At 40.9% G+C, this 24,532-nt stretch overlaps 1 long non-coding RNA gene across 2 annotated transcripts in view; it reads right to left on the bottom strand.

Moving 5' to 3' along the window:
- Nucleotides 1-713: 713 nt before the first annotated feature.
- Nucleotides 714-24,532, bottom strand: part of LOC111096376 — a 70,204-nt gene continuing 46,385 nt past the window's right edge. Inside the window, exons 2-5 of one of the 2 annotated variants that reach the window (XR_005354025.1) lie at nt 15,492-15,574; nt 4,347-4,434; nt 3,517-3,572; nt 714-1,240 (exon numbers count right to left, since the gene is read on the bottom strand). This is a non-coding gene — a long non-coding RNA (uncharacterized LOC111096376). The other variant, XR_005354024.1, reaches the window with a different exon arrangement.

Genomic DNA, 24,532 nt, shown 5'->3' with positions numbered 1-24,532 from the left:
CGATTTTGTGTTCCTACTTCTCCTCGGCCATCACATGAATTGAAGTGGATTTTGAGTCTTTACTCAACAACAACAACAAAAAGACATTTATGATCTCTGTTCTTAATTTTAAAATTGGTTTAGCATGACATTTTAGATACCTTTGTCTTTCAAAAACAAAACATAAAACTGAATTAAGTGTCTTTCATATTCCCACATGGTTGTGATTTTCTTTTAAAACAGGTCAGTTGCTCTGAATAGAAATCTTGCCCAATTCCTGGTTTAAAAAAATAGAGAGAGAGAGGAGAGAGAGAGAGAGAGAGAGAGAATAAGCCCTATATCACAACCTGAAGTAGTGCTGAAAACTAGATAATAGTACAAACTACATATATATAACTTTATATTTTCTGGTAGCCACATTTAAAAAAGGAAAAAGACACATGTGAAATTAATGGGTGAAATTTCATTTAATGATATTGATTTAACCCAAGATATCCAAAATACTATCATTTCAACATGTCATAGATATTGAAAATTATTAATGAGGTATTTTTCCTTTTTGTGTGTGTGTGGAGTTGTGTCTGTGAAACCCAGTGTGGTTTTACACTTACCGCACACCTCAGTTTGGGTGAGCCACATTTCAAGTGCTCAATAGTTACACATGGCTATTAGCTACTATATTGGGCCACATTGGCCTGTGTATCTTTTATGCTGACACTTCACTTTTATTTCCATTTTCTTGCCCAGTCTTAAAAGAGAGAAAGCATTTAGACTCCAAGTCTTACTGGAAAATAAGTCCGAGTATTGGAACATGTTCATAGCAGTTCTGTGAGGTATAGGACTTGTCAAGTAGTACTATTTCTATTATAATACTTCTTCCTTCCTCAGCAAAACATCAATTGGTATAGAGTAAGCAGTGAATTGAAGAAGAACTGCTTGATTTTATTAATTCCAACCTAAATCCTCTCCCCCTCCCATCAAATTATTCCAATGAAAGCTATCACCATATATTACCCAATAGTGAAACGTTTTGTGATGTGTTTTATACAGTATTTCTTAATGTGCACAGGGCATTTTATAGCAACTTTGCAAATTGTTAGAAGTCCAGCTATTGGATAGAGTTTTCTAGATGAAGAAAACTGCACATCGCATTAGTTCTTTCCATGTGGATGCTGAAGACAATACTGTCAATAATTTTCCTCACCTTCACTGTGACTAGGGACAAGGCTTCCTCCTTGTATTTCCCAGGGGGCATTCGTCTCTGGAGAAAGAGAATTTCAACTCTTGGTTACAAAGTCTAGTACCTGCATGTCTCCATCTCATTTATTACAACTTTGTGGTATCTCTATTGTAGAATTTGGACAAGTTAAACAACAACACTACAACTCATTATGCTGTCTTTCCACTAGTCTATGAGAATTCAGGACACAGAACATCTCTTATTCTTCAGTAGGTCTAGCTGAACGCAAGCAGCAGTGCCTGGTGTATTACTCATGCTCAGTACCTAGTCACTGAAGCCAGGACATTCTGTCCCATTCATTTGTCTTTTTCCCCTTTGTCATACACTTCCATCAAGATCCAGGACTGCACTGATATGTCCACACTGAATTTTATTCATTCAACAAACGTTCATTGAGGGCCTACTTTACATTAGGCACTTTGCTGGGGGAGTGTGGTGAAAAACCCAGAACCCCTCCTGAAATTTAAGGGTAAGAGAAAGGACATGGAAAAAATAAGTGCAATGGGTACTGTGGTTTTGAAATACCTTCCACTGACTCTTTGTTCCAAGTGGTCTACTTTGTTTTGTTTATTCATTTGCCTCCCCTGCAATCCTTTCTGTCATTCAGCCTAGAGTCTCAGAGCCTCAGGAAAGAGATCCGGGTACTGCTTTTGCAGACAGATCAGAGGAGGGAGGGAGGAGGCAAAAGATGAAAGCAGAAACTCTCTTGGTGGGGTCAGTGTTGAGGGACCACAGAGCTGAGAGAAGGAGATGCAGGAAGAGAGGGAGGGAGAGAACGACAGGGAAAGGGAGAAAGAAGAGGGGGACAGAGAAAGACAGAGACATAGAAGCCTTTTTCTGCCACAAGCTGATTTCAAGTCTTGTTGGTGCTAATTGAAGGAAACTCTGAGTTTCAGAATTTAAACTGGACTGGACTCAGTTTTAAAATATAAATGACTGAATAGGTGCCTAGATACCTGTGAGCTATCTATCTTTCTGGCTATCCTGTCGATGGTGACTCAATAAAGGAAAGCGAGTAATAGTAACTGGAAACCTTGAAACTGATTCCAACAGCTCTGAGTTGGGCCTTCTCGTCCAACCAGGTGATAGCAAGAAATGAACTACCCAGCCAAGTCCTTCTCGGGTGGCGATATGCTTTTGAAGTTCTGTTTCTTTCAGAAATGACTACTTCTGTTTCAAATACTTTGTCGAAGGTTCAACTTCAGGAGTTTTTCAGATGCAAGATAATAAACAATCAATTGTTACGAGAATATGTGTCCAATAAATACTTGTGTAGTGGGTGAATTTATAAGTGGTCCGGAAAAGAAGAGAAAATATATTTTAAACTTTACTTGTTGCAGTAAGTCCTCAATAACTATTGTAATTCATTACCCAGAAGTTCAAATGCAGAAATGCAAGTGATTTGTGTTTTCATAAACAATCCTTTGAGAATTCCTCTCTTTCTATTTTAGAAAAGCCTCTGCTGAGATGGCCATCTTCTTAAAAGCATTTTCCAGGCATATATATATATATATATATATATATATATATATATATAATTTTTTTTAAAGCTACAAAACTTTATATCTTTCAAGGAGTACAAGAGAGAATGGATTTTGGAATCAGACAAATCTGGGCTCAAATCACAGTTTTGTTGTAGTGTAGCTGTGACCTTGATCAAATAACCTAACTTCTCAGCAGCTTGGTGATCTCTGCTGTAAAGGAAGGAAGGAAGAAAGAAAGGAAGGAAAGAAAAGAAGGAAGGAAGGCATGCAGGCTGACTGGCCGGAGAAGAAGGAGGATGAGGGGGAGGAAAGGAGGAGGAGAATAGGAAGAAGGAGGAAGGAAGGAGAGAGAGAGAGAGGAGGAGGGGAGGGAGGGTAGGAGGGAGGCGAGACTCTTCTTTCAGTGTTGGTGTTGGGAGACACATGGGTTAGAGACAACATAAGAAAATACCTAGTATGGTTCCTGGCACAAAGTGGATATTCAAAAATGGCAACAACTGCTGATTGATTTGCTATCCCTGAAATAACCACATTTTTTTTTTCCTGAAAAGATGCAGTTGCTTTTCGTCTCTGGTCAATGCCTATGGTACCTTCTTGTGGCACTCATTGCAAGGATGACTGGCATCAGCAATTGGGAAATTAGTCTCTGCCTCTCAGGGGTAGGTTTTCTCCTGGCTGCTTCATCCCATCTTTCACTTGGTTTTGAGCAATGGTTCAGGGAGTCTTCAGTGCCCTCAGCAAGAACCTCACCTTCCTAGAGATGGCTTTGGGAGGGGTGGTGAGTGGGTTGCCCATCAAGTGGGCTGTGGGTACCTGCAGCTGGTAACATCAATAACTGCCACCAGGAGTGATGAGAGTTGTTGCAGATCCTGAAACAAGGAATGAAAAACCCCAGAGCAGGGTAAGAACATGTGAGACACTCCGAAGAGGAAGGCAGCACAGCATAAAACAAGAGGCATAGTAATCCACACATTCTCGTGGCAGGTGCAAAGGTGGCTCACTCAGCCTCATGGCTCTTCTCACCAACTCCTTAGTGAAAAGAAATTCTCATTTTGACCTCCCTGCTTCACAAAATCATATTCTTGTCCATGTGTTTATGCTCAAGCTAAATTCTAGTATCTAGATCAGCTTATGCTCAGAAAGCCAGGTTACTGTTATTTGTGAAGATGATGTGGAACTATGTCAGCTGTTGTCAGACAAGAGACCCTGGGCAGCATGGCCCTTACATGCTTGTTCGTACCAACATTTCAGTGCCCAGAATACATGTGTTTTACTCTGAGTCTCTCTGGCAGCTGGTGCTGGGACAAAGGTTCAAGTGCAAGCAATTAGTTTAGGTGGTGAGAGATTACAGTGAAATACATTGACACAGGGAGGAGTGTTATTAAATCATCTTCCAATAGGGAAACTCTGGGAGCTGGTGCAAAAGCCCTGCCTGAGGGACAGGGGAGCTGGGGAAAGAAATAGTTTCTTCCCATCATCTATTTCTTCAACTGTTCTGATTTTTTAAATTTTCCTTGAGATCTTTGGATATTTCAATCATGAGGTATTGCTAGAGGAAACTAATTTCATCCACTCCTTGCTCCTGCAAAAGCATGTACACATGTCTTTCTTTCTGTGTCATAGTCCACTCTGCATTTTCAGACCTGGTGCACACATTCCAAAAGTTCTCAGAGCTCCGCTGAAATGACATTTTTTTCATCACAGGAAATCAGCTTCCATAATAGCAGGAATCTGAAAAATTTTGACACAGCACTGTCAGACATTTCCTTTTAATTTTCTGAATTTAAATCTAAATTATAGCATTTAAGGAGAGTAAAGCATATAAATCCTCAAAAAATATGCTAAGCATGTATGTACTTGTAAACACACCACTCCTTTCTTATCACAGGATGGAGCAAAGATCTCGCCCATAGAAGTCAAATACCTCAAATTCAGACTCTTTCCCAGAAAAGCATTCTTTCTGTTCCTCCCTCACATGCTCTGACCCTGCGTGACTCAGTCTCCCCAGATGCACAGTCATCTAGTTCTCTCAGTTTGTCCTTGCCCCAACTTCCACCCTTGGGAGCTGTCCATCACTTGGAAGCTGTGCCTTTGGCTACTGTCCAGGAAACAATCATTTCCTAAAGAGTACTTGTGGCACCAAAGAGTTCACGGGAGCCTCCCAAAATATGTCCTTCTCCTACCAGGTCCAGCTTTTGTCTGGAAGACCTGAAACACATGCAAATGTAAAATTCCTTTCCCCCTTGAGAAGGGCAAAGGAATGATTTATTGAAATGAGAGGCATTGTCTTGCTGCCTGGCCTGGGGAGAACCAGGTAAAACCTCTCTCTAGCACTGGCCTGGGACTGTGGCTTCCCACTGGGTTTGCAATAAGGAAGAATTCCCAGCTCACATAAGGGTTCTTTCTTCTCTGATTTGTACTACCTATCTCTTGTGTGGAGAAATTCAATAGGACCAAGAAGAGGCAAGGACTCAAGTAGACCATTGTCATTGATGGGGAGTTTGGACTAAGCCCAAGGCAGATGGATCCTCTTTGTTCAAGTGATGTGCTGAGCCCCAGTACAGGTCTTACCAAAATGGCAAGATTGCTGTCCAAAATAGTGTCACTTAATCATAAGGAGAGTACCACTGACCCGTCTTTGATGGCAACACACGCACACACACACACACACACACACTCACACAAACACACTCACGTACACAAGCACACATACACTCATGCACAAAGAGAGGGACAGGGAGACAATGATCTTTTTAAGCCTGGAATTCTTCGGGTTCGGTTTCAAGCTAGAAGAAAAACCTTTGTTAGGGAGAAAGCTTGTAGATAAATCATCAAACTGTTTGGAAATTTCAGCACTTTGAAAAATGAGACTGTGTGGAGGAAATTTTTTTCTTTGCTGTGTTTCAGGGTTTTTTAAAATTCTTTTTCCTCATCCATAACTCAAAAGAGATTGGCCTTTACAAGGTCAAACGTTTTATGCATTTAGTTTTCATGTCAGATTATTAAGGAGAAATATAAAATTCTGGATTTGGTGTATGTCCCATGTTTTAAAGAAACACAGATCAAATCCCATATGCTTTTGAAACTGACCTTGCTTAAAAAAAAAAAAAAAGAGTTATCATGACTTAGGTCATAAGGCCTCAGGTTGAGAAAAAAGATTTCCCCTGTGAACATGAAGTTCATTACTGACCAAAGATCCCCACATAAGTAGTTTAAAACTTTCCCACTGTTGCTGAAATAGTAAGTCGTGCAAAGATGCACAGAAGACTGGATATTTGTTTTTTATCCTAAAATATCTTCTCTTTGCCACTTTTGACCTTAAATGGGGTTTCTGCCCTCTCTGATTCTTTGTTTCTGTTGTGTTCACTCCAGCAACATGCTGGATGGCTCAGATGTGACTGTCACACTGTTTTAAACATGTGTGCCTGAAGAGTTATTGCATTGAGCTTTCATATACTCCATACCCTTTCTTCCAGTACCCGTGTCTTAAATACACATTTCTTAAAATACATTTTTTTTTATCCAAAGACCAAGAAAGTGATGAGAAATGCATGGAGAGAGGCAAACAGCTAAAAGGTCATTTTGGTTATTCCATTGAAAGGCTACATGGAAAATCTTTTACTTGCTGCTTGGTCTCTTACATTATGGAGTCAACTCTCAATTATTCTAGAGAGTTCTATGAAGAAAGGGGATATTGCAAAAGGGGAGGCAGAAAACAAGACATGATTGGGTTTCAAGGTTGGTAGTGTTGACAAAAATTGGCTGTCTCAATCCCTGAATCCAAATTTGCATTTACCTACAGCATTCTTGGCTTTGTCTAGATTCTGATATTTAAGCTCCGAGGACCAACTGCATTGCCAGGTGGTTCAGACTGCAACAAAATCATTTCTCTAAGATTCTACCTCAGATTCATAGAGAATACGTTGAACCCCATCAGACATCACAACTGTACCTGCAGGTGAGATTATTGTCACTTCTGTCTCTGAGGCCTTAAGCTAAACATGAACAGAGTGGCTCATATCTGTTCATTGATCTAGTTCATCATCTACGTAAGTACTTGACACATATTTAATAAAACACCTGTGGAAGGGTCTCTAGAGGTGCCTCAGCTCACTTCAGAGGGATGCAGCTGTTTGGGGATGGCTGCTTGTGTTCTGTGTACTTTTCCTTCCTCTTGGCCTAACCATCAGAAGGGCCTCTGACAGATCTTCTGTGACCTGGTTTAGGGTCCCCTCTCTACCTGGTTAGTTACGTTCTGGTGACTGCTTCCTCTATTTCTTCTTCTTCTTCTTCTTCTTCTTCTTCTTCTTCTTCTTCTTCTTCTTCTTCTTCTTCTTCACCTCCCCTCCCCTGTCCCTTCCCTTTTTTCCACTTATCTTCTTTGTTCTTCTATTGAAAAAAAAAGAAGTCAATAGATAGATGACAGATAGATTGATAGATCATTCTTCACAATTAGCTTTGCACTGATCTAGTTAATGTGAGCACTAGATGTGATGTGATTTATCAAATATAATCCTGGCTCTTCATCTGCATCACAGAAGGATTGCCCGCTGCAAGGCTTCATGTAGGCTCTGTTTTTGCAAACTAAAGGTGCCTAATGATACAGGATGCCTTTGATCAGAGCAGATTAAACAATCTGAAAAAATAAGGCTAAAAATCTAGCTTGGAACGACATTTCCTCAGATCTGGGGCCACACACTTAATAATTGCCTGAAAGGGCTGGGCAGCTCCCATGGACAAGAGGAGCTGGGTGGGTGAAGGTACAGATGACATGAAGACTCTTGGCCCCTCACCAATGGGACAGCCACCATTCATCAACTGATGTGGGGCAGGAGTATGGGCCCTCCTTCTTGCTAAACCTTCTTGATTTTAAAGAAGAAGAAATCCAAGTGTTTATATGAAGCTCCCCCAGCTCTCTGATGTTGGCAGTTAATGCGGTTAAAACAAAAATAAACCTGATGTGTTTTTGGATTCAGCCTGCAGCCTGATGATTTGCTACCTTTGGCTTAGGTTGCCTGTACTAATAAGTGTCCTGGACATTATACTTCTTTACTTTAGTTGTAAACTTTTATCAAGCATTATATCAGTTAGGATGAAGTTCAGCTACTAGTAATATAAACCTAACGTGACAATGACTTAAAAATGATAAAGGCTTAAAAATTATAAATGTGTGTTTTTTCTCTCACATTAAAAAAATCCAAGGGTAAGGGTGCTTGGGTGGCTCAGTCGGTTAGGCGTCCGACTCTTGGTTTTGCCTCAGGTCATGATCTCAGGGTCCTGGGATTGAACCCCACATCAGGCTCTATGCTCAGTGGAGAGTCTGCTTGAAGATTTCTCTTCCTCTCCCTCTTTCCTTTCCCCAACTCACACATGTATTCTCTCTCTCTTTCAAATAAATATATCTTTTTTTAAAAAAACCATAGATAGACAGCCTGGCAGTATAATAATGTCCATATGATTATCCTTCCTTTCTGTATTTTTGCTCTCTTTCTGCTCGCCACCCTTAGCACATGCCTTATATCTTCAAAGTTGACTCATGGTCACAAGGTGGCTGCTAGAACTTCAACCAGAAAGATAAAAGAAGGGAAGAGGAGAAGAGGGGCACTTTCCTCCCAGTTGAATAAGCCCCTTTTTAAAAAGAATTTTTCTGGATGTCCTATCCAAAAATATTCACTTGCACATTGACCACTATTATATGGAAGGGATGATGGGAAACAATTTTTTAACTAAGCATAATGACATTTCCAACACAAGTCTGTTGTTGAGGATGAAGAAATTAGATAGGCAATCAGCATTCTCTCCCATAAGTCTCTTTTATGATCCAGAAGACTGATACTCAAAAGCAAATAATTGGCAGTTCTTATCCTCAAGAAACAGTATAAGAGAAATCATGCCATGTTATAGTTGTTTATATACAGCTAAGTATTATACTGTTGTCTAGACAGAGCTTTATAGCAACACAAAAAAAGGGAACAATGAACTTGCTTGGAGTTGACATCCAGGAAGTCTAACTCTTAAGCAATGACATTGTAGCTAGGGAGAAGTTATCCCAGTCACTAACTTTGCCATGGACCTCATTTCCTGTTACTCCTTATAAAGATGTCCTAAGGGACTTAGGAAAAAGCATTAAAGCTTTCCTAATGAAAAAGAAGTGAAAGGGTTTCAAAGCAGAGGGAATGAATAAAGAGTTCTGTTAGTATTTGCCTTATTGAGGTAGCTTGATGTTGGGTATAAAAATACTTGTGGTAACCAGAAGCAAAGAATGGTTTTGAAGGAAATGGATGAAGGCGATCAAAAGGAACAAATCTTAAGCTAGAAGATAAATAAATAGTGGGGATGTAAGTACAATATGATGACCATGGCTAATATACTCCATGGTATATTTGAAAGTTACCAAAGAGGGCAGCCCAGGCGGCTCAGCGGTTTAGCACCACCTTCAGCCCAGGGTGTGATCCTGGAGACCTGGGATCGAGTCCCACGTCGGGCTCCCTGCATGGAACCTGCTTCTCCCTCTGCCTGTGTCTCTGCCTCTCTCTCTCTCTCTCTCTCTCTGCCTCTCATGAATAAATAAATAAAATCTTTTAGAAAAAAAAAAATGGAAGTTACCAAGAGAGGACATCTTAAGGGTTCTCATCACGAGGAAAACAAGAATATTTTTTAACTATATGAAGTGATGTTTGTTAACTAAATTTGCTGTGGTAATCAGTTTTGCAATATTCATATGTCAAGTCATCATGCTGGACACCTTAAACCTGTGCAGTGCTGTATGTCAATTATATCTCAATAAAACTGGGAAGAAGATGTGAACATCTCATGTTCATGGACAAGGAGACCATGTAAAGTACAATGGGTGCCAGTTCTATACATACCACCATTTGCAGAATATGAGGATTTAAAAAAAAAAAAAAACTTGATGCAGGAAGAAAAACAAATAATTTGTGGATGTCTAGGGCAATGACTGAGCTTTTCCAGTAGGGACTCATGTCTAAGTCATTTCTGTGTCATGAATCCTTGGCAAAGAATAAAAGCTCTTTTAGTGTTTTATGAAGGAATGTTTTACCAACTTGGAGGCAAAGATAGTCTCTGTTTGGAATGAAGAAGGCTTATGAATTCCAGAAAATGCTATCTTGCAATCAGGAAGGGCATTTTAAGGAGCTACCAAAATCCAGAGTAAGGCAGAACAAAGTCAAAAATGAAACAATTCTTGGCCATATTACTAAGCAGCAGAATTGAGATTATCCTAAAGTCAGATGTATCTGTAGCCAGTAAATTCCCTTTATCATTTTTTTTTTTTGTCGTTCACTCTAACTTCATTAGAAAAGAGTGAAAAATTATATAGCAAATATCAGGGTATCTGCAACCCAGCATCTTAAAAAAGGCCTATTTCTTTTTTTTTTTTTTTAAGTTTTATTTATTTATGATAGTCACAGAGAGAGAAAGAGAGGCAGAGACATAGGCAGAGGGAAAAGCAGGCTCCATGCACCGGGAGCCCGACGTGGGATTCGATCCCGGGTCTCCAGGATCACACCCTGGGCCAAAGGCAGGCGCCAAACCGCTGCGCCACCCGGGGATCCCGGCCTATTTCTTTTTGCATATTTCTTAAGACATCAGACGCTGTTGAAGCTTATTTGCAACACCATTTAGTCCAATGTCCTCAACTGCCACAATGACAGGTATTTGTTATTTCACGGTGTGGGTATGGCAGGGCTGCTGTAACAAAGAGACACAAAGCTTCAGCAGTTTCAAGAATTCACAGCTTTATTTCTTTGTCACTTACCCCTACACCAGCAGCCCAGGCAGGGGTAGCACTGTTCCACAAGGTCCTTCTGCCTACTCCCCTCCTTCCTGTAACTTCTTCATCCCTAGGACTGTCCCCACCTGCATGCTTGAAGCTATATCATGCATGCCACTTCCAACTGCCAGCTAGTGGAGAGGAAAGAGAGTTTGGAACAGATATGCTCATGTCTTCAAATGCAGACCCCTATGTAGTACACATGCCTTCTTCTTACATTCCACTTGTGAGAACCTAGGCATACAGCCACACAGCACTTCACAGGAAGTGAGGAACCACAGGCTGGCTACACTGCCACATGCCTACCTAAGACTCTCCAACTATGGAGAAAGAGGTGCATGGATTTTGTAGAAAACCGGCAGCCTACTCTAGGCCATGCTACTATACTATTACCACCCACATATGCAAACCTAACACTATTTAAAAAATGGCAAATTAGTATAAACCACCAAACCTGAACATGCCAAAAAAAATAAAAATAAAAATAACAGTGAATACAGGCAAACCTTCTTCTTGATCTAGCAGGTAAACTTCAAAAATCTCATTAGTAAATATAATGCTTATTATCAGTGTTTGATGGATACCATTTATCAAGTTAAGGAGGCTTCCTTCCAGTCCTACTTTGCTAAGTGTTTTTAGTTTCTTAATTATGAATTAATTATGAATGTGGAACCTTAGGCTACCTTAGGCTTTCTGTTGAGATGATCATATGATTTTTCTTCTTTAAACTGTTAATGATATGTATTGCATCAAGAGATTTTCTTTTTCTTTCTTTCTTTTTTTCTTAGAGAGAGAGAGAGAGCACATGTGCATGAGCAAGGGGAAGGAGAGTCTCTTAAGCAGGCTCCAGGCCCAGCATGGAGCCCTACATGGGGTTCAATCTCATGACCCTGAGATCACGACCTCAGCTGACATCCAGAGTTGTATGCTTAATCGACTAAGCCATCCAGCCACCCTCAGAGATTTTCTAGTATTGAGCTAACCTTATAATTACTGGAATAAACCTTACTTTGTCCCTATATATTTTTAAATCATTATTGAATTCAGTTTACTGTATTTTTTTTTCTTTATTTTTTTTTTAGTTTACTGTATTTTAGTTAGGATTTTTGCATTCATTGATTATAAGTAATATTGGTCTATAATTGTACTGTTCTGTCTCAATTCCACATCAGAGTTTTATTAGCCTGATAAAATTATGTGGGTAGCTGACTTTTTGGATTTGGACTCATAAATGGTTTGTATAACATAGGGAATATTTCTCCCTTGAAGTTTGCAAAAACGTGCCAATAAAACTAGGTTGCTTGGGGCGGGGGGGCGGGGGGGCCTACTGTTTTGATTCCTGATTCAATGTCTTGCATTGAATCAAATAGTTTATTTTAAATGTTCTTTTTTTTTAATGTATTTGCATTTCAGGCTACAAATTTACCTCTAGGTATGATTTTTGCTGCATTTTACAAGGCTTGATATATGTGACTTGCATTGCCTTTCAGTTGTCACTGTGATTTCTCTCATTCACTCATGTGGTAGGCTGAGTAATACTCACCCCACCCCTCTTCATAATATACCCATGTATAATGTCTAGAACCTGGGAATATTACTTTATTGCATACTTTGCAAGTATGACTAACTTAAGGATCTTGATATGGAGACATTATTCTGGATATTTGGGTGGGTCCAAAATGCAATCACATGTATCCTTATAGGATAGGGGCAGAGAGAGATTCCATTACAGACAGAGGAGGAGAAGGAGGCATATGACCACAGAGGTAGAAATTAGAGGGATGGAGCCATAAGCCTTACAAATTCTGGAGACACCAGAAACCGGAAGATGTGAGGAATGAATTCTCCCCTAGAGTTTTCAAAAGGAGCATGGCCCTGGAAACACTGATTTCAGCCTGTAATACTGATTTCAGACTTCTGGTCTTCAGAACTGTAAGAAAATGTATTTCTATAGTGTTAAGCTACCAAGTTTGTGGCAATTTGTTATAGCAGTCATAGGAAACTAATATACCATGGATTATTTGGAAGTACATTTCTAGTTTCCCAATGTATGTTTGTTCATTTTTATTCTCTTTTTTTTATGTCTCTTTTAATTCCCTTTCATTGGAAAACCATGGTAGATATGATGATGGTTATTTGAAATCTGGAGATAATATTTTTGTGACCTATACATAGTAAACTTCTATAATCACCCTATGTGTACTTAGAAATAAGATATATTTGCATTTGAGAGTTGTAGAATTGTCTTTATATTTGTTAGAACAAAGCTTTATCTTCTCTTCCTATTTTCTTTATTCTTACTGACTAGGGGTCAGTTCAACCAATCATTTCTGACATATTAGAATATCTCAGGGTTTTAAACAATTAATCAGTTTTTCCTTATAATTCTTTTTTTAAAAGATTTTATTTACTTATTCATAAGAAACACAGAGTGAGAGAGAGAGAGAGGGAGAGAGAGAGGCAGAGACACACAGGCAGAGGGAGGAGGAGGCTCCATGCAGGGAGCCTGATGCGGGACTCGATCCCAGGTCTCCAGGATCATGCCGTGGACTGAAGGTGGTGCTAAACCACTGGGCCACTGGGGCTTCCCAATTTTCCTTATAATTCTATCATCTTTTGCTTTTTGTATTTTGAGGCTACATTGGTAGATGCATACCATTTCACACTTCTGTATTTCCTCTCCCTAGCACCATAGGCCCTAATTCCACTGTCATATATTATGGATTTAACCACGAAGTGAGGGTGAATTGATTGAAATCCTGGTCAAGAGGCTGCACTTTCATCCTTTCTCCTCTGTCATAAATATGTGTAGCCTCAAGTCTCACCCAGGTCCAAGTGCCAGGCTATGAACTGATCTCTAGATCCTTTTTTCTATTCTTTTTTTTTTTCTTTTCCATGTAATAACGTTTCCTAGGACAGACTTCTAGCCAAGGCTGCATCCCTCAGGACATGAGACACATTGTATTATTTTTCCATTGTACATTTATTTGTGTTCTGAGCCCCAACTATGTCTTCTTATCCATTATTATGCTACGTATTTGGAGGAGTGCCAGGAGCCATTTTGCCTGGAAATGCCCTGTATTATTTAAATTAAGTTGAGTAGAGTTTTCCGTTATTTGCTATTAAGGGACATAATATTATTCTCTCCATTTTACAGACTAGTAAACTGGGGCTGAGAAGCTAACTATCCCAAGGCCCCCATAGCTCATAAGCCAGGGGGATCCAGAAATTGAGTTTAAGTCACTGGCTACAAAGCCTGTGGTCTTTTTCTTCTACTATGAACTTTAGAAATGAACATTTCTAGATTCTTAAAAAGTAAAAATCTTGTCCTACCCTTCACCAGCCCCTCTACCTCCTCCCCTCTCTACATCTATGGTTCTAACTTGTTTCACTGATGGCAATATGAAAGCCAGATTGAACTAAAACTGTCAGCTCTGAGTTTCCTGATAATTCTTACTTTGTTGGCTTTGTTGGGAGCATATGCTTCCTGCGTGCCTGCCATGGAGAGGATGTGGGCTTGCTGAGATTCATGGTTCCTCCACGCCAATTAAACAGACTTCTGCAAGCAGAGCAGGTATCTTGAAAACCAGCTTCTCTGCAATGTCTGAATCCTTTCTTGAAAATGTGACCATATATCCCTCATCACCAAGAACAATTAATATTCTCTTCTGCCATATTCTCCTTCACTACTCTCCTTTCAACATCAGTCAATTACAATCACTGCAAAGGAATACATTTTCTTTTTTTCTTTTTAAGATGTTACTTATTTATTTTTCAGAGAGAAGGCAGAGGCAGAAGGAGAGGGAGAAAAAGAATCTCAAGCAGACTCCATGTCAAGCATGGAGTCCAATACAGGCTCAATCTCATAACTCTGAGATCATGGCCTGAGCTGAAATCAAGAGTTGGATACTTAACTGACTGAGCCACCCAGGTGTTCCAGGAATACATTTTCATTTACTGATTCTTCTGTTTAATGTAACTGTCCCCAAATTTGGACCAGACAATGCTCTTTCTTTTCCTCTTTTTCTCTCCCACTCAGTAGATAAGAGACTGCTGTGTATTATTGTTCCCTTCTCTGTTGGGAAGATAGTATTTACTGCATCATCCAGATGAACAGGAATAGAAGTATTTCCTACCCTAAGTAACTTTCCCATTTCCATAGCATACAGTCTGAAGATATTAATACAAATGAAGTTAAATCAGCACCAAGAATATAATGTTATTACCAATATGTATAAGTAGTTCTCCCAAGAATGAACTTTCTCCTGAGTTAAAATTTTAAAAGGCCTAGTAACATATGTCAAGTTAGACTAATGAGATTGTCTCTGAAGTATAGAATTGAGTGAGTATACGGTGATACCAGAATGCATAAATTGGATTAATGCAAGTTTGTTAATGAAATAACATTTCATAGTAATTTAATAATGAGTTGGTTTCTCAAAGAGTCTTTCATGGAGCACTTGTTTCATGGGATGTTCCCTGAACTAATGGGCCCAGGCGCATTTCATATACTCCTTGAGCACAGCTTCAGATTCATAGGGTCTCAGGTGTCTCCTAATCCAGTGACTGTGGTAGGACTACTTTTGGGTGGGTTCTGACCTGCTTCCTGCAGGTGCTCATGCTGTTCTTACTCAAAGGCAGGTAAGGATCTGCTAGGTAGGTGCTTAGACCTAGGTATAGAGACTGCATGTGTGGGGAAAGTGAACTAATTATGGAGGGAACCAGAGGATGACTACTGTCTCCTTCCTTCCCCTAGTAGAGAGCCCCCCAGACACATTTCACCCAGCTTTTTGAGCTGCTCTGTGGGATCAGGCTGCTAACAGCCTGGGAAGCAGCCAGACTCTTGGCTGCCTCTCCCTTGGTCTTTGATGTGTCCTACCCATCACTCTTGACTCCCTGAGTAAAGTCCCCAGTAGAAAGCTTGCACTTAAAATTTGTCTTAAATCCTGCTTTCTGGGAAACCCAAACAAAATATAATCATTCCAAACATACTCACCTGGGAAATGCCATGCTCTGAATCCCATTTCTGAAAAGCCATGATGCCCATCAGTTGCTTAAAGGTTCTAAAGAGTCCTTTTCCTAAGCAAACAAGGAAACAAAACAAAATAGAAAAACCTTCTTACTGTTTAAGTTTGTTATACCAAATTAGCAAATTGCCAGAATCATTCCACCATGAGACTCATTTGGAAAATAACTCCTCAAAACTGGGTACAATACACACACCCTGGGAAATGCAAATATGGAGTTTACTATATCTACACTGAGGATATGTGGTGTTTCTGAGAGCTTATTTATATGAATGCTGCAGTGTGTTGAATGGTGGCCCCCAATAAAGATATTTCCAAGGCCTAACCCCTGGAATGTGCAAATATGACCTAATTTGGGGAAAAAATGTAATTAAATTAAACATCCTGAGATGAAAAACTCATCTTGGATTAGCTGGGTCGACCCAAACCTAGTGACAAGCATTCTTGTAAAGACAAAGAAGAGAAATGACACACAGAAGAGAAGACCAGGTGACCACAGAGGCAGAGATTGGATTGATGCAGCCATATGCCAAGGTACACCTGGAACCACCAGAAGAGGGAAGGGGCAAGGAAGGATGCCCTTCCGGAGTCTTTGCGGGTGTGTGTGACTCTGCTTACACCTTGATTTTGGACATCTGACTTTTCAGACAGTGAAAGAATAAATGTTTCGAGCTACCCAGGTTGTGGTAATTTGTTACGACAAATTATATACGCACCTGTACAAAAGTCCTACAGGTGCCATCATGCCTAATGGAAAAGATGCATGGGGGCAGCCCAGGTGGCTCAGCGGTTTGGTGCCACCTTCAGTCCAGGGCGTGATCCTGGAGACCCGGGATCGAGTCCCACATCGGGCTTCCTGCATGGAGCCTGCTTCTCTCTTTGCCTGTGTCTCTGCCTCTCTCTCTCTCTCTCTTTCTCTCTCTCATGAGTAAATGAATAAAATCTTAAAAAAAAAAAAAAAAAAGGAAAAGATACATGGAAGGGAACTTCCTTGTCACCTGGAAGGTCACCTGGACCTTGTCACCTGGACTAAGTACCAGGCTGCTCTCCTTGGGGGCCGGGTCCTATAGACAGGGATTCAGAGGACCTTGTTCTTCCTGAGAGCAGAGCAGGAGAGAGAAGAAGGGGCAGCTCCAAGCACCTCAGTGCCGGGGACTTGGCTCTGACAGCCCTCAAACCTTGCACACATCGGTTCAATGTCCTGACTCTTGGTTTGCCTCATTTGTAAAGGTATAAAGTGGTTGTTGGTTCCCTTCCAGCTCCCAAATCCTGGGATCGCCCACAGGAGTCCTTAAACAACAGGCTATCCCAAAGCCTTTTCAGTGGTTGTTAATAGAGGAAGCAAAGGAAAAAGAGAAGAGGTGAAGAGGAGCAGAGAGAACAAGAGTCTGCTCAAATGATCAGGAACAAGCTTAATACATAAAAGTGGATTCACACTTGGGCTCATCCAAATAAAAATATCTAGACAAAGCTGTCTTTATTTCTTTTCCACCTTAATTAACTTGAACTTGGTCAGGGGTGGGGCACTGGTTGGCATGGAGGGCTGCAGGTGCCTTTTAGAATTTGGGTAACAATGACTCAGTCATCCTCAGTATACACTATTCAGATCATGCCCACTGATTGCCTGCAAAGTTTCACTTTCTTGACCTATTTCAGAAGGAAAACATAGACACCAGTCTCTACTGCAAACCCCTTTGTAAATATAGATTTCTAAGCTTCAGCAAACCTGTGACTCTTGTTGTCTCTTTGGTCTTCTCTGGCTGGGCCTTGAGGATGTGGGACAGCTCAAACTGCAATGCCCACTCTCCACTGACCTTCTTTTGGAAGTTCGGTATTTCCTTTCTGTGTTGCCTTTCAAACCCATGACCCATGACTGCTTCAGGAAAGCCAAGTTGAATTTTTTTTTCATAAATTGAATTATATTGTAAAAATTTACTTGGGTACTTCACTATTTAAAAGTCCCATGACAAGGCACCTAGGTGGCTTAGTGGTTGATCTTCTGCCAAGATCAGGTCATCATCTGGGGGTCCCGGGATTAAGTCCTGCACTGGACTCCCTGTGGCAAGCCTATGTCTCCCTCTACCTGTGCCCCTGCCTCTCTGTGTGTCTCTCATGAATAAATAAATAAAATTTTAAAAAAGTCACATAACAAATCAGCAGGTAGTCGTCCACTTTTGAAAAGCAGTCTCTCTGGGGGCCTCTTCTGTCTTAGAGTGAGTTTGCACATAGTGGGGTGCGGCTGCACGCCCCACAAATCTTTCCAATCTTCTTTGAGACTCCCCATTGCCTGTGTTCCTGCCTCGGCCAACCTGCCAGGGGTGCTCTACAGAGTTCTGCAGGATGGCCTCCAGGCTATAGGAAGCAGCAAAGAGATTCTTGAAAGAGCGCCAGATGGAAAACACATGACAGTTTTGGATTCCTTCCAGGGCCCAGACAAGAAACACTACAAAGACGGTCATTTCTTCACAGGGACTTGAGAAAGAAAAAAAAAAAAAAAAAAAAAAACGTTACTAATGTCTCTTAAATTTTTCCACAGAGTCAGAAGTAAACAGACTTAGAAAGAGCATATATTTCATATGGACGTTCTCACAGGACATTTGTAAGATGTTAGAATCATAGCCTTGGTGGAGTGAAGAAAGCCCTGGACAAAAAACCGAGGGGCCCAAGTTGTAGTCTTGACACTGCTCTGTGCAAGGGAGAAGGGAGCCCCTTCCGAAACTGAACTGGGAGCTTCAGTTTGTCCTCTATAGAAGGGAAGGGAGTACCTCCTTCTTCTGGTTCTGGGAATGCAGACTGAAATAAATATAGTTTGTAAAGGTGGTATCTGTTGTACATGTGTCAACTATCATCAGGAAGCCCTCAGGGGGCATTTTCCTGAACGGCATATCCAACCATCCTTGGATGGTTAACATAACTCTTGATGGAGCAGGTGGGTGTCTTAAATGCCCAAATTCTTCTTTTTTCCCCCCTTTTTTGAAAAAAACAAATTAACTCTGGGACTCCTCATCTTGCGAGACAGCCAAAGATGTACACGTCCTGCGGTTCACCTGAGTATGTAGTGACTGCAGATTGGCATCAGAGTAACTTGCAGCCAAGGGATGTGTAGTGATCTCATGGGATCATATGCAAAAATTAGAGTGTTCAGCTTGGGGATAGAACAAAAAGAGGCATAACTCCAGAATACTCCCAGTTGCTGGAAAGTTTTAAGCCTCCAGACACTATCACATCCCCCCCCAACCATTATGTGCTTGAAAAAATATGTCCTCAAGTGGATCAAGGACAGTTTTCCCATAGAAATTATGCATAATTATGGGTCTCTGTTACTGTTCAAGAACTTGGCATTAAATGGACCATTGATATGCTGCAAGAATAAAGATACCATGGCTCCAAATCATTGTACTTAGTTAAACTAGAAATGTTATGTTCCATGTGATAGACAATTAGAACTAGACATAATTTGAGAAATAAAAAACAAAAAAATTATTATTGGTATTATTATCTGCACAGGAAACCCAGAAGTCTCTGTATCTATATTAGTACATTTAGCAAACACATATAGCAAGTTTAGTGGATGATAAATCAGCTTATTTTTCAAATTTTTAAAAGATTTCTTTATTTATTTGTGAGAGAGTGCAAGGAGGAGGAGTAGAGGGAGAAAGAGAAAGAGAATCCCAAGCAGACTCTCTGCTGAGCAGGGATCATGACCCTGAGATCATGACCTGAGCTAAATTCAAGAATTGGATGCTTAACCAATTGAGCCACCCATGCCCCCCAACTAATTTTTAAATTTTAAAACCAGCCACTAACTGTTAGAAATACTTTGTGGACTCCACCTCCTTCAGGCTGGTCAGCTATGGAGATCAAGTTTCCCCATATCTGAGTAAGTTTGGTGTTCATAGGTAGAGCTTCAGGCTTGAACAGGAAAGCCACAAAGGATGTAGCTTTGGATGCAATCAGATCCAATTGAAACCCTGGCTCCTCTATTTGGCACTTATGTAAATCTTGGTTTTCACCCATGCACAATGGAGACAGTGATGACACTTCTGACAATTCACAAGATGGCGATTTGGTTTCAACAATGCAAGTGGAGGTGCTCTAGAGCCAGAAACTCTTCAGAGTGGACCACTGCTATTAACGGAGTCCGTGAAAGCATAGACTGAAGCCACTAGGGCTTGGCTCTTCCACTAACACCTGCATAAGCTGAGGCTCTCCGGGCCTCAGCCTCTTCATCTTGGCTCTGTCAAGCAAGGATAGCAGTGTCCAACTCTCCGGGTTGTAGTGAAGACACAACGAATTACAAATTACTATGTGGAAAGCTCTTACAATACTGCCCGGCACATGGCAAGTGTCAGCTCTTACTGTATTTTCATATCTCCCCAGAAGGAAGCTGTTTAAAAAACTGCCTATCACAAATAATAAACTGTATTTAGAGTTTTTGTTTTGCTGTAAGGAATCTTTTTTTTTTTTTAATTTTATTTATTTATGATAGGCACACAGTGAGAGAGAGAGGCAGAGACATAGGCAGAGGGAGAAGCAGGCTTCATGCACCAGGAGCCTGACGTGGGATTCGATCCTGGGTCTCCAGGATCGCGCCCTGGGCCAAAGGCAGGCGCTAAACCGCTGAGCCACCCAGGGATCCCTGCTGTAAGGAATCTTAAAGGTGACCCAGGCCAATCCCTTCTTTTAGGGAAAGAAATTGAGACCAGAGTGTTTCCTCCGGGATGGGTCACCCAGGGGCTCCTGACTCCCAATTCAAAATTTTCCTTGCTATTAGTCTCCTTTGTAAATAAAGATCTATATGAAGGCAACACTATCCCTATTAGCTAACCAAAGAGGTCACAAATCCCATAAACTATACCTTTTACAGATGAAGTAACTATGACTCAGCGTTTCAGGAATTTGCTAAAGGTTACACAGCTCTGAACCATCTGAAATTAGTTGAACAGCATTATGGTTACTGGAGTAACCACTAACTGGTTGTAGAGCCTGAAGCTAGTCACTTGATCTATTCCTTGATACTCGAGAGTGGTCTGTGGGTCAGCATCATCCCAGAGCTTGGTAGCAAGGCTGAACCTCAGGTCCCACCCCAGACCTCACTGAATCAGAATCTGCATTTGAAAGTTCCTTCTAGAAGCATTCCTCTTTTCTGCTCATCCATAAAGGAGGCCAGGGATATTTTAGGTGCTCCCTTCCAGCTCTAAAATGCTCTGGATTCTCTCGTTTCCTTTGTATCCCCATGATCTCCTAATTCTAAAGAAATATTTGAAGGGGAAAAGAGTTTACAAAAGCATCCTAAAGGTCAGGGTGAAGAGAGAGTGAGCAGAGGCAGATTTCTTTTCATTAGGGATATGGTTTGGGGGTGGCAGGAATTCTCCTAACCTTTGAGGGTCTGTGTGTGATGTTTGGATCCAATGATTGACAGGAACAGAGCCCTCTCTGCCAGGAGTCCAGGAGACCTGGGTGCTTGTCTCCTCTCCGCCACCAGAACAGCTGGGAAAGCTTACGAGATTGACCCAGTCCCCTGCCCTCTGAAATGAACAAATTGGTTCTCTACAGAGCTTTCATTTACACTATCAGAATCTGTTTTTTGTTTTGTTTTGTTTTGTTTTGTTTTGTTTTAATAACCTGCTTATGTAACTTACCTGTGATTTCTTCGGGTGGGTTTCTAGCAGAGTGTTCATCTCTAACTCAGAAATTTGGCTTCAAAAAGAGACAAGGTGTTCTCATTAAGGGCTTACCTTCACAATGACCAGGATTCCCCTGGGAATGGGGACCCGAGTGATTTTTCTACTCAGTTTATTTCCATCCTCCATGTTAAATAATTGTTCGATCACATTCCCTTTGGTCCCGACCTTACTTAAAAGGGCTGCCTTTCCTTGCACTCTGCTTATCCACCTTTTTACTCCTTTCTACAGCTCGGGGAGCACATGCCTGCGCTATCTGGGTGCTGACCACCCTGGCAGCAAAAGCAGTGTCCATGGAAACTAACCCAAGGGTGACCGAAATAGACCAAGTACATTTCATCTTTAAGAGGCTCTGCCTGCTTTTGCCTGGACTTATGCCCATTTCTCTGAGCTCCAGCTGAAGTTCATAGCTACAGAACATAAACCTCCTCTTCTCAATCCTTAGGCTTCACCTTTGCACACAGAGCAGCTTGGAGTTCTTCATATGCATTAGGCTAAAGAATAGTTTTCTGTTCTCATAAACATGGAAGTTTTAGAAGTCCAAAGTTGACTCTGAAAGTGACACAGAGCTACAGAAAGGTTTTGTTTGCCAAACACTTGCAAATCATTTTCCCTCCACAAAAGCTTTTAAAATGTCAGCAGCCTGCACATCTCTGCCTATGGGGCTGTTCCTAACACAGGCCCAGGGCAGTAATTTACTGCCCACAGTCCACCAGCCCCTGGACCCTGGGAAGGCTGTGAATATTTATGGACGGCCAGGCAGGGGTTTCCTGGAACTATCCAGGGGTAGCATCGTCCCTTTCACTCTCTCTATGGCACAGAAACATTTTTGTGAAGGTATTTTCATTTTAAATAAGTGAGCTCAACAAGTAAATACTAAGCAAGAATTAGTGAGAAAATGATGCCAAGGAGAATGAAGAAAGGTCTCTGGCGCAATAAGATTCCGGTTTCTTTTTTCCTCCTCTCTTTTCTTTTTCTGAGGGAGAGTACATGGAATACCCATATCCAACCTCTCTAAGTTCTGTGTGTAAATCAGAGATCTTTTCATGGGCTAAAAACAAATTCATGCATGGGGTTTGCTGGTGTGGGCTTCATCTCCCTGTATAGTTACCAGGTGAAGGAAATAGCTTCCCACTCCTTCCTAAGCAAGAAGTTGGAAAGATCAAACTTTGCTGTAAAGGCAATCATGAATTATCAAGAGAGAATAGAATTTATTTTTATTCACAAATGGGCCAAAGAGGTATCTGGGCAAAATAAGAGGAAGTTAAAACAGACCCATGGGCAAGAGGCACATCCAAGTTTCCCCAAATATATTATTACTCTCTGTTTGACTAACACAGTATTCATAAAGATAGGTGAGGAAAATAGCACATTATTTTCCCTCCAGAAAGGGAAATTTAACCTCTATCTGAAACGCATTACTGTATCATTTTAATTAAGGCATACTTCGAGCATATATTCAGCTGAGTAACCTATTCCCTCCCCCCATTAACCACATTCTCCAGGCACTGAACAGGATGTAAGAAGAACTGCCAAGTCACTACTGGATCATTTCTCGCTCTGAAGTTGCTTTCCCGGCATCGACTACATCTGACTCTACAGACGAAAAAACAGAAAATGATCTTCAAGAATGAAAAACTTGTATGGAGTTTTTTGCAATAGTTGTGAACAATTGAATGAATGCTGTGACCCAACTAATTTTATTTTGCTTTTGTACTGAATGAGTTGACAGATTTGAGAGAAAAGACAGATTATTTTTTTAATCCAGGCAATTTTGCAGATAAGGCTGCTGGAAATGTTAAAGGACTTCCAGCAATAGATGAACATTCATTTCAAATTGAGCTTTTAGCTGCATTTCATTCTGTAAGTTATTGTCTGTGCTCTCTTGTTCCTTGCTGTTTTCACATATAGGGCAAAGGTTTATAAAGAACTCAAGTCCCAGAGGACCCCAAGCAGCTATGAGATGTCAACTAGGCAGTTTCATTACTAGAAATCTAGATAAACTCATTTATTTTAAGACCAGGGAAATGACAATACCATAAAATAACTGGCTAGTTCTTCATAATAAATGAACAAGCATAGATGCTTTTATACACACACACATAAACACACAGACGGTACACGTCTCATTCAGCCAAACAGAACCTAAGGGCTTCTTACTCAGTGACTTGGAAGATCATTAGTTTTATTTGGAAATGGGAAAAAAAGAAAAAATACAATTGGGTCTTAACTGCTGAGGCCAGGAAAAAGAAGAGAGCTGTGCTCGAGTATTTTTATATTCTTCTGTGCATGAGTTCAGAAGGTCAACCATGTCTGTCTCCCACAGTATGACAAAATGACTGTCTTCCCAGCTCCTTGCTGCATCCTGGGGACCATCTACTCTTCCTTCCACCACCCCCCTTCTCATCCCCCATCTGAGCTCCTCCGAAGTCCATGTGGTAAGACTATGCTACAAACTAGTCTCTTTGGGGTGGTCATCTTCAGACCCTCAATCACTCATCTTCACTTCTCATAGAGTTTAGTTGTTCTTTTATCATCCTGTCACTCTCTCCACTGCTACCTTGTCATGATTCTTGAGGATTTCAATATCCACATAGAGAATTCTTCTAATAATTTCATTTCTTAATCCTCCCTCCCCCTCTTTGCCTCCTATGTGCTTGCCCTCTACCCCATTTCAAATAATCCATCCCACTCCAGACTTTATCATTATTAGCTGGTGTGCCCCTACATAATCTCGATTTCAAACATTCCACCTGATGACCACAGCATCCTATTTTTTCAGATGATTACCTCTAGAGTACAAACTTCATTAAACCTTTGGCCCCCTGGGACTTTTAAGCACCCCCTCTCCTATTTTTTTCATGGCTTCCCACCTCCTAGTGTCCTCTTCTCCTTCCAGACCTGCTTTTGATCCCTTGTTCTATAACTGTGATCAGTCCCTTGCACTGTTCTCAACTCCCTTTCCCCTCCTTGCTCCCTCCATTAGCTACAACATAATTAAATCCAACTTTGTGCCTTCTGTCTCATCTGGATCTAAATTATTAACCAAACCTCAGTGAGCCCAGAATGCTGGCCAGAAATTCTACACATTTCCCTGGTCAACTCACACTATGAATCTTTGAATCTACCATTTCATAATTCCTTTTCTATCCCTAACCTACTAAAATTTATTCCCCTTTCCTTTCTCTCAAGTAAAGACTTTCTTACTTCAAGGAAAGAGAGAATTAGTAATAAGAGAAATCCTAAAAGTTCCCACATTGTACCAAATGTACCAATCCACCTGCGTCTGGGCCCATGAACTACACCCTGATCCTGTTCCTTTGTCC

The sequence above is a fragment of the Canis lupus genome, chromosome 1 (assembly GCF_011100685.1).
Source record: "Canis lupus familiaris isolate Mischka breed German Shepherd chromosome 1, alternate assembly UU_Cfam_GSD_1.0, whole genome shotgun sequence".
Lineage (NCBI taxonomy): Eukaryota > Metazoa > Chordata > Mammalia > Carnivora > Canidae > Canis > Canis lupus.
Note: the sequence above shows the minus strand (reverse complement) of the source record. Positions and strands in the feature narration are given on the sequence as shown.